The sequence below is a fragment of the Myxocyprinus asiaticus genome, chromosome 34 (assembly GCF_019703515.2).
Source record: "Myxocyprinus asiaticus isolate MX2 ecotype Aquarium Trade chromosome 34, UBuf_Myxa_2, whole genome shotgun sequence".
Classification (NCBI taxonomy): Eukaryota; Metazoa; Chordata; class Actinopteri; order Cypriniformes; family Catostomidae; genus Myxocyprinus; species Myxocyprinus asiaticus.
The window spans coordinates 17501840-17509215 of record NC_059377.1 but is presented as its reverse complement, the minus strand read 5'-3'; positions in this window follow the sequence as shown (position 1 = coordinate 17509215).

The following is a 7376-nucleotide window of genomic DNA, read 5'->3' as shown; positions in this document are numbered from 1 at the left end:
AAATTAGATAGTAAGCGATTTCGGGTTCAGGTTGAGTTCGGGCCGGGCCACAAGCTCTCGGGTATGGGTTGGGTTCGGGTTTTATTTTAAGGCCCGTGCAGACCTCTAGGCAGATTTCTGTGTCTGAAATCGTCCACTCATTCACCATTTCCTATATAGCGAATGGCTGTGAGTGCACTATATTTCAGCAGTGAGTGCACGAAATGAGTGAGCCATTTCAGACGCTGACGTAAATTCCCTGCGTCAGAGAGCACTCGTGAGCTGTCGCAGACATCATGAACATTTCACCTGAGTGGCTTCATGAATTTTATCATCTCTGTAGTCTTTATATAGTTTATATATTACGTTATATATACTTTTATAATAGGCAATTAAATGTTTTGCTGTGCATACCCCTGGCATTGTTTTATTTTTGCATTAATAAAAAATGAATCATATTTCAATGATCATAATACAATTAATCTTTTCACAACTGTTAATTGGTTATGATTATTACAGTAATGATAAAGAGGAAATACTCCAACTTGTCATGTTTACATTTTTTCATAAAAAGATAATAGAACTGTTTACTCTATATGTCATTAAAGATAAAAAGAACGAAAAAGCTACTGTTTTATTTATATATATATATATATATATATATAATTAAAACAAATTGTCGAAAAGTAAACTACCAACAAAAATTAACACAAGTGCACAAGCACACATTTTCGCGGGGTTCTTCTTATCGGTGTCCTCCACCCAAGTCCGGAGGCAAACTTGACGCAAAAAGTTACTCTGTCTTGTTGGTTTTGGTCCTGGTGAATTTTATTTTCTTGAGAAGAAAAAGGGCGTATTACACAAAGAGCAACTTTGAGGCATGCGTTGTTAACTCGTCGACGCCACCCATTGGTAAGAAGTTATTAAGACAATATAAATTTAGCTGTAAACTAAATAACTGAAGAATAGATAAATTAAACTCCTGGAAAATTTCTTACAGGATATTTAAAAACTTAGACTTCAGTTTTTAGTTTACAGTTGAATGTATTTTGTCTACATAAGATCAACTAATAAAAGATAGTGTTCAAAATTGATGTTAATAATACACAAATGATCCACTGACATCTGTGTATCTTATGTTTATATAAATAAAGTTTTTTTTTTTAAATGTCCAGAAGAATGGTTTACACATTTAACACGTTTTACCATCACACATTACCTTACACTATAGTGTGCATGTATATATATATATATACACACACACACACACACACACACACACACACACACACACACACACACACACACACACACACACATATAAACTCAGCAAAAAAAAAAAGAAACATCCCTTTTTCAGGACACTGTATTTTAAAGAATTTAGTAAAAATCCATATAACTTTACAGATCTTTATTGTAAAGGGTTTAAACAATGTTTTCCATGCTTGTTCAATGAACCATAAACAATTAATGAACATGCACCTGTGGAACGGTCGTTAAGACACTAACAGCTTACAGACGGTAGGCAATTAAGGTCACAGTTATAAAAACTTACGACATTAAAGAGACCTTTCTACTGACTCTGAAAAACACTAAAAGAAAGATGCTCAGGGTCTCCTGCTCATCTGCGTGAACGTGCCTTAGGCATGCTGCATGGAGGCATGAGGACTGCAGATGTGGCCAGGGCAATAAATTGCAATGTCCGTACTGTGAGATGCCTAAACCAATGCGACAGGGAGACAGGAAGGACAGCTGATCGTCCTTGCAGTGGCAGACCACATGTAACAACACCTGCACAGGATCGGTACATCCGAATATCACACCTGCGGGACAGGTACAGGACGGTAACAACAACTGCCCGAGTTACACCAGGAACACACAATCCCTCCATCAGTGCTCAGACTGTCCGCAATAGGCTGAGAGAGGCTGGACTGAGGGCTTGTAGGCCTGTTGTAAGGCAGGTTCTTACCAGACATCCCCGGCAATAACGTCACCTATGGGCACAAACCCACCTTCGCTGGACCAGACAGGACTGGCAAAAAGTGCTCTTCACTGACGAGTCGCGGTTTTGTCTCACCAGGGGTGATGGTCGAACTCGTGTTTATCGTCGAAGGAATGAGCATTACACCAAGACCTGTACTCTGGAGAGGGATCGATTTGGAGTTAGAGGGTCCGTCATGGTCTGGGGCAGTGTGTCACAGCATCATTGGACTGAGCTTGTCGTCATTGCAGGCAATCTCAACGCTGTGCGTTACAGGGAAGACATCCTCCTCCCTCATGTGGTACCCTTCCTGCAGGCTCATTCTGACATGCCCCTCCAGCATGACAATGCCACCAGCCATACTGCTCATTCTGTGCGTGATTTGTTCTGTCAGTGTTCTGCCATGGCCAGCGAAGAGCCTGGATCTCAATCCCATTGAGCACGTCTGGGACCTGTTGGATCGGAGGGTGAGGGCTAGGGCCATTCCCCCCAGAGATGTCCAGGAACTTGCAAGTGGCCTTGGTGGAGGAGTGGGGTAACACCTCACAGCAAGAACTGGCAAATCTGGTGCAGTCCATGAGGAGGGTGGGTGGCTTCCTTAGCTCCTAAAAATGATTTAGAAAAGAATGATACATCTTACAGAGATACATGACATTTTCATATAAAAAGGCTCTGACAGCATAAAGTCATTCAGAATGGTTTTAAAGGAATAGCTCACCCAATAATTATAATTTACTCTTCATTTACGCACCCTTAAGTGTTCTCAAACTTGTACGATTTACTTTCTTCCATGAAGCACAAATAAAATATTTTAGAGATATGATCTGTTTATCTCCATGCAATGCAAGGCATAAAGGTGGCAAAAAGGTTGTAAGACTTTCTAATAGCTTTGATTAGAACAGACCAAAAAAAAAAAAAAAAAAAAAAAAGGTAATTCCTTTTTCACTATAAATCTTGATATAAGCAGTCTCCTAGCCCTAGATTTCAAGCTCAGGCCTCCAAGATTTCAAGTCTGATTACACTTCCTGGCACCATCTAGCATTCTGGCATGTACCAAGCACTATGAAGTGTAATTGAGCTTGAAATCATGATTGGCTAGGAGACTGCTGATGTCAAGATAGATAGCGAAAAAGGAGTTACAGTTTGGTCTGTTCTCACACAAAACTGATTGGATCGCTTCAGCAGACATAGTTTTAACCATTGCAGTCATATGTATTACCTTAATGCTGCCTTTATGTCCTTTTTGAAGCTAAAAGATTTGGTCACCATTCACCTGCATTGGGTGAACAAACAGATGTCATATTTCCATTAAAATATCTTTGTTTGAATTCTGTGGAAGAAAGTCATAGGAGTTTGAGATGACATAAGGGTGAGGAAATGATGAGAGAATTACTAAAGATGATCATTGTTGGGAGAACTATTCCTGTAATTCAATGCATGATAGTGAGTATACTACTATAGTCTAAAATGTATATTTCCAATTAAAACACTAAACAGAATAAAATAACTTGTCTTAAGACAAATGTTTTTGTGAAGCACCTAATGTGCCTAAGACTTTTGAACAGCACTGAATAAAAATACTGTATAGCTGTGCTCAAAGTTTGCATAATCCTTGTAGAATCTTTAAGAGTTTTTCTTCAAAATGTATTTTGTTTTTTATTCAGTGCTGTATAACAGATATTGAAGTACACTCCATTAGAAAATAATAATTAAATACTTTAAGAACTCTTTGTTATTGAACTCTTTAAGAGCTCTTTAAGCATAAATGATTGTTTGTAGCCTTTTGTAATAGTTGAGTATGAGCCCCTCAATTGTCCTGAGAGGCAACGCTGGATCAGCCACTGTGGTTGAGAGATCAAAGGAGAAGTGCTGTGCATAAACGTCACAAAAGGCTACAGTCATTGACCCTGAAGGAGGACACATGCTATTAAGAACCAAGAGCTTGTAAACTTTTTAAAAGGATCATTTGTAAATTTAGATATGATCTGGATTTGTGAAATGTATGTACATACCTGTAATATCAAATGGCTTCATTAATGCAGTACTAAAAAAAGCTACTTTTATGCATAATTTAAAAGAAAAAACATCTTGCAGATGCTGCAAAGGATGTAAATTTACAAGCAGAACTTTATATATTATTAAGATGACTTTACCTTGTAAGTTTTCTTCAATTTTTCCCACTTTTTGGCAGCTTTGACAGGGGTTACCACAACAAGCAAACCCATCGCTTTCAGTGCAGTTCTCTAGTGCATATAACATAATGATTTAAATATTACTAATTAGACATATCAACTGAAACTGAACTCTACTAATTCCTGAGGAAAAGTAATCTTCAAACTCACTCCCATCCAAGCTGGGCTGCGTTCCTGCGCCCAGAGAAGAGATGCCCATTGGCCATCCTGCTCATTATGAGACACGTTACGTATTAATCCGTCCCTAAAACAATAGGAAATCTTCGGTACATTATGCGATGTGACAGTGTATGCGAATACAATAGTTAGAATAGTTAGAATACAATAGAAAAATAATATATGTGAACAATCCAACAAATTATCATTTGCTGCGTGAAATCTCGACCGTAAAAATTACTCTTACTAGTTACACGAGTCAAAAATTGCATTTAAGCGGAGTTTTTGGCCAATCATAAATTAATCCATCAATATGTATAATTTTACTTCGTTATATCTTGATAGAGATGTATTTTTTATTAATAAAATAGTTACTTACATTTGTAAAAGTTGCCGCCTCCGGTGTTTGTTGTCGCCATTTGCAAAAAAAAAAAAATGTTTGCACTCTGCCGCCGTCTCCACGTTGGATTATAGGAAAGAGGAGTCGGAGAGTGTACATCTTATGTACCCTCAAAATCAGATTGCATTGTGGGTAAGAATGAGTGAACAAATGTAGGGAACGAGATGTAGGGAATGAATTCGGACACCACTACAAAATGGCCGACACCCGAAATAGTGCAATATTTAGTGGATAGGGGGCGGTTTCGGACACAGTGTGTACTCTCAGATAAATTCTGCAGGCGCCCATGACTCAGGAGACTATAAACACAAATTCTTCATAAAAGATGATCTTTTTCAGGGTTACTAAAGATAAAAAAGATGCCGGTGTCAATATAGTGATATATTTCTTTCAACGTTTAATGAGGTTTCAATAAAATTTATCTGAAATAATATAAAAATCTCAAACATTTAGTGCACACACATGCGTACAGACAAATTAAAGCAATAAATCGATACAAATATAAATATTATAAATCGCAAATCCTCCAGTCTTGTGTAAAAGATGTAATAATACAACGTAAATTATTTCCAAAAACATTGAGAATTAATGTTGAAGTGGATTTTCATTTAGTTTCATATATAAGGGAAGCTACATTTAAATATCTGTTTTATAGAGCTGTTCAGGTTGTAGAGAATTAGCATTTTTGAGCTATGGGCTCCCTCAGGATTTTCCTATGGGTTTTTATAATGGCAGTTTTGAATTTATGAGTAAAATATCAAATCAAATCAAATCACTTTATTGTGATATCAGAAATAAGGTCTGTAGCAAATAGTGCTCAGTATCAATACTGATTTCCCTATTCGATTAGATTTCGATTCGATATCGATATTGATTCATGTGAGTATATTTCAGTTATAATGTCCCTTTTGCTTACATATTAAAGGAATTCTCTCCTAGCTAATGCTGTGAATTATACAAGGGACCTTTACGAAAATATTAACTTCACTAATTATATTTAATTCGTTTTTAATCATTTTGGTCACATTTTGGGTTTTTAAAAACGAACAAATCCATGTATTTAATCAATAAATAAAATATTATATTTCATATATTATTTTACAAGCGCTAAAACCGGCACTGTCTCTTTAACAAAACCGGCAGTTCTGTAAAGAGTGTGTGTAGATGAGGGCATGCTAACCAGAGAGGACTTGATTGGCTTTATCTCATCTGTGCCATGCATGATTAGAATTGTATTTTTATTTTTGTTTTGTTTTTGATCAATGACAAATGGGTCCTGTGGATCTTATTTGGACAGTACACACAGATAACACGGAACAGATTTTCCTCTCAACAACGCAGTGAAAGGATCTCGCTGATGGATACTTCACCACTATACTACACAATTACTGGTGAGTGAAATCTAAACATTTACCAGCCAGTTGCCAAATATATACATTTTAGTCACATAGCATGAAATTTGTTTGCAAATGCGAGTGATTTCCTCTCATTGTAGTGGAGGATGTTGCTAACAGGTTGCTAAATAAGGACTATAATGGTTTTCTATTTCATCAGGCATGTTCACTCACATGCTTGTGGTATTTGTAGTCCTTAACTAGCAGCTCGTAAGTAACATAATTTTTTTTTTTTTTTTTAACATGCCAGCTTCAAAATTCACATCTAAGTTATGACTGTGTGTAATGTATGTTGTAGAACAAAATGTCCAAGTATCTTTAAGACCTTATTTAACATATAAATTGGAAAAACCCTACTGTAAATACCCATAGGAAATTCCTGAGGGAACCCACAACGAATTAGCCTTCCGGGTTCCCCTTATAATTGATGTCACTGCTGAACAGCTCTATTATAAAGTAATATGGCCTCAGACTCAACTGCTTTCAGTTTCTCCTTCTTTGGCGGGAGAAATTGGGCCAGCTGAAATGTGCTGATTGAAGCATTAGCATCTTTATATTTTGAAGAACCTTTCAAATCTTCAGTGAAGTTGTACAATAACAAAAATGTTTAGTTATGTTGGAAACACAACAAGTAATATTAAGCAAATTTGAATATTTGCTATTGTGGTATTGCAGATATCTCATTGAGCAAAAAGAAAGTACTACTTCCTCCTTCACACAGAGGACATCAAAGCCTATCAGAGCCTGAACAGTATGGGTGATCTGTCACTCACCGCCCTAGGGCGAAAACTAACCAACCAATCCCTGGCAATGGAGTGGAAGTGCTGCCTAACAACGGCTCATTAGGTGATGGGCTGTTTCTCCCCATTCACAATAATGCTATCATGGGGAAAGTGGGGGAAAAGGGGAAAGGAAGAAATATTTTGTTTGGTTGATGTGTGTGAAACGGTAGCTAGCTGGTACGTGATAGGGACTCAAGGATCTAGCTATCTATCTGTCTATCTGTCTATCTGTCTGTCTGTCTATCATCTCAGGGAAGCCCACTTTTCATTTGCTGAAAAATGCTGACTGTATATGTATTGTGTATGTATATAGGTTGCATGTCAGTTTGCTGTATGAATGCAGAGAGCGATAGCATGCAGATAGATGATAGCATGAAATAAAGAGTAAGGGAGGGGATCAGGGGGACAGCGTGTGCTTTAGTGAGGGATGAGAGGGGAGGGCAAGAGAAAAGGGGACAGATATCAACACAGCGTCAGAGCAGCATATTGCAG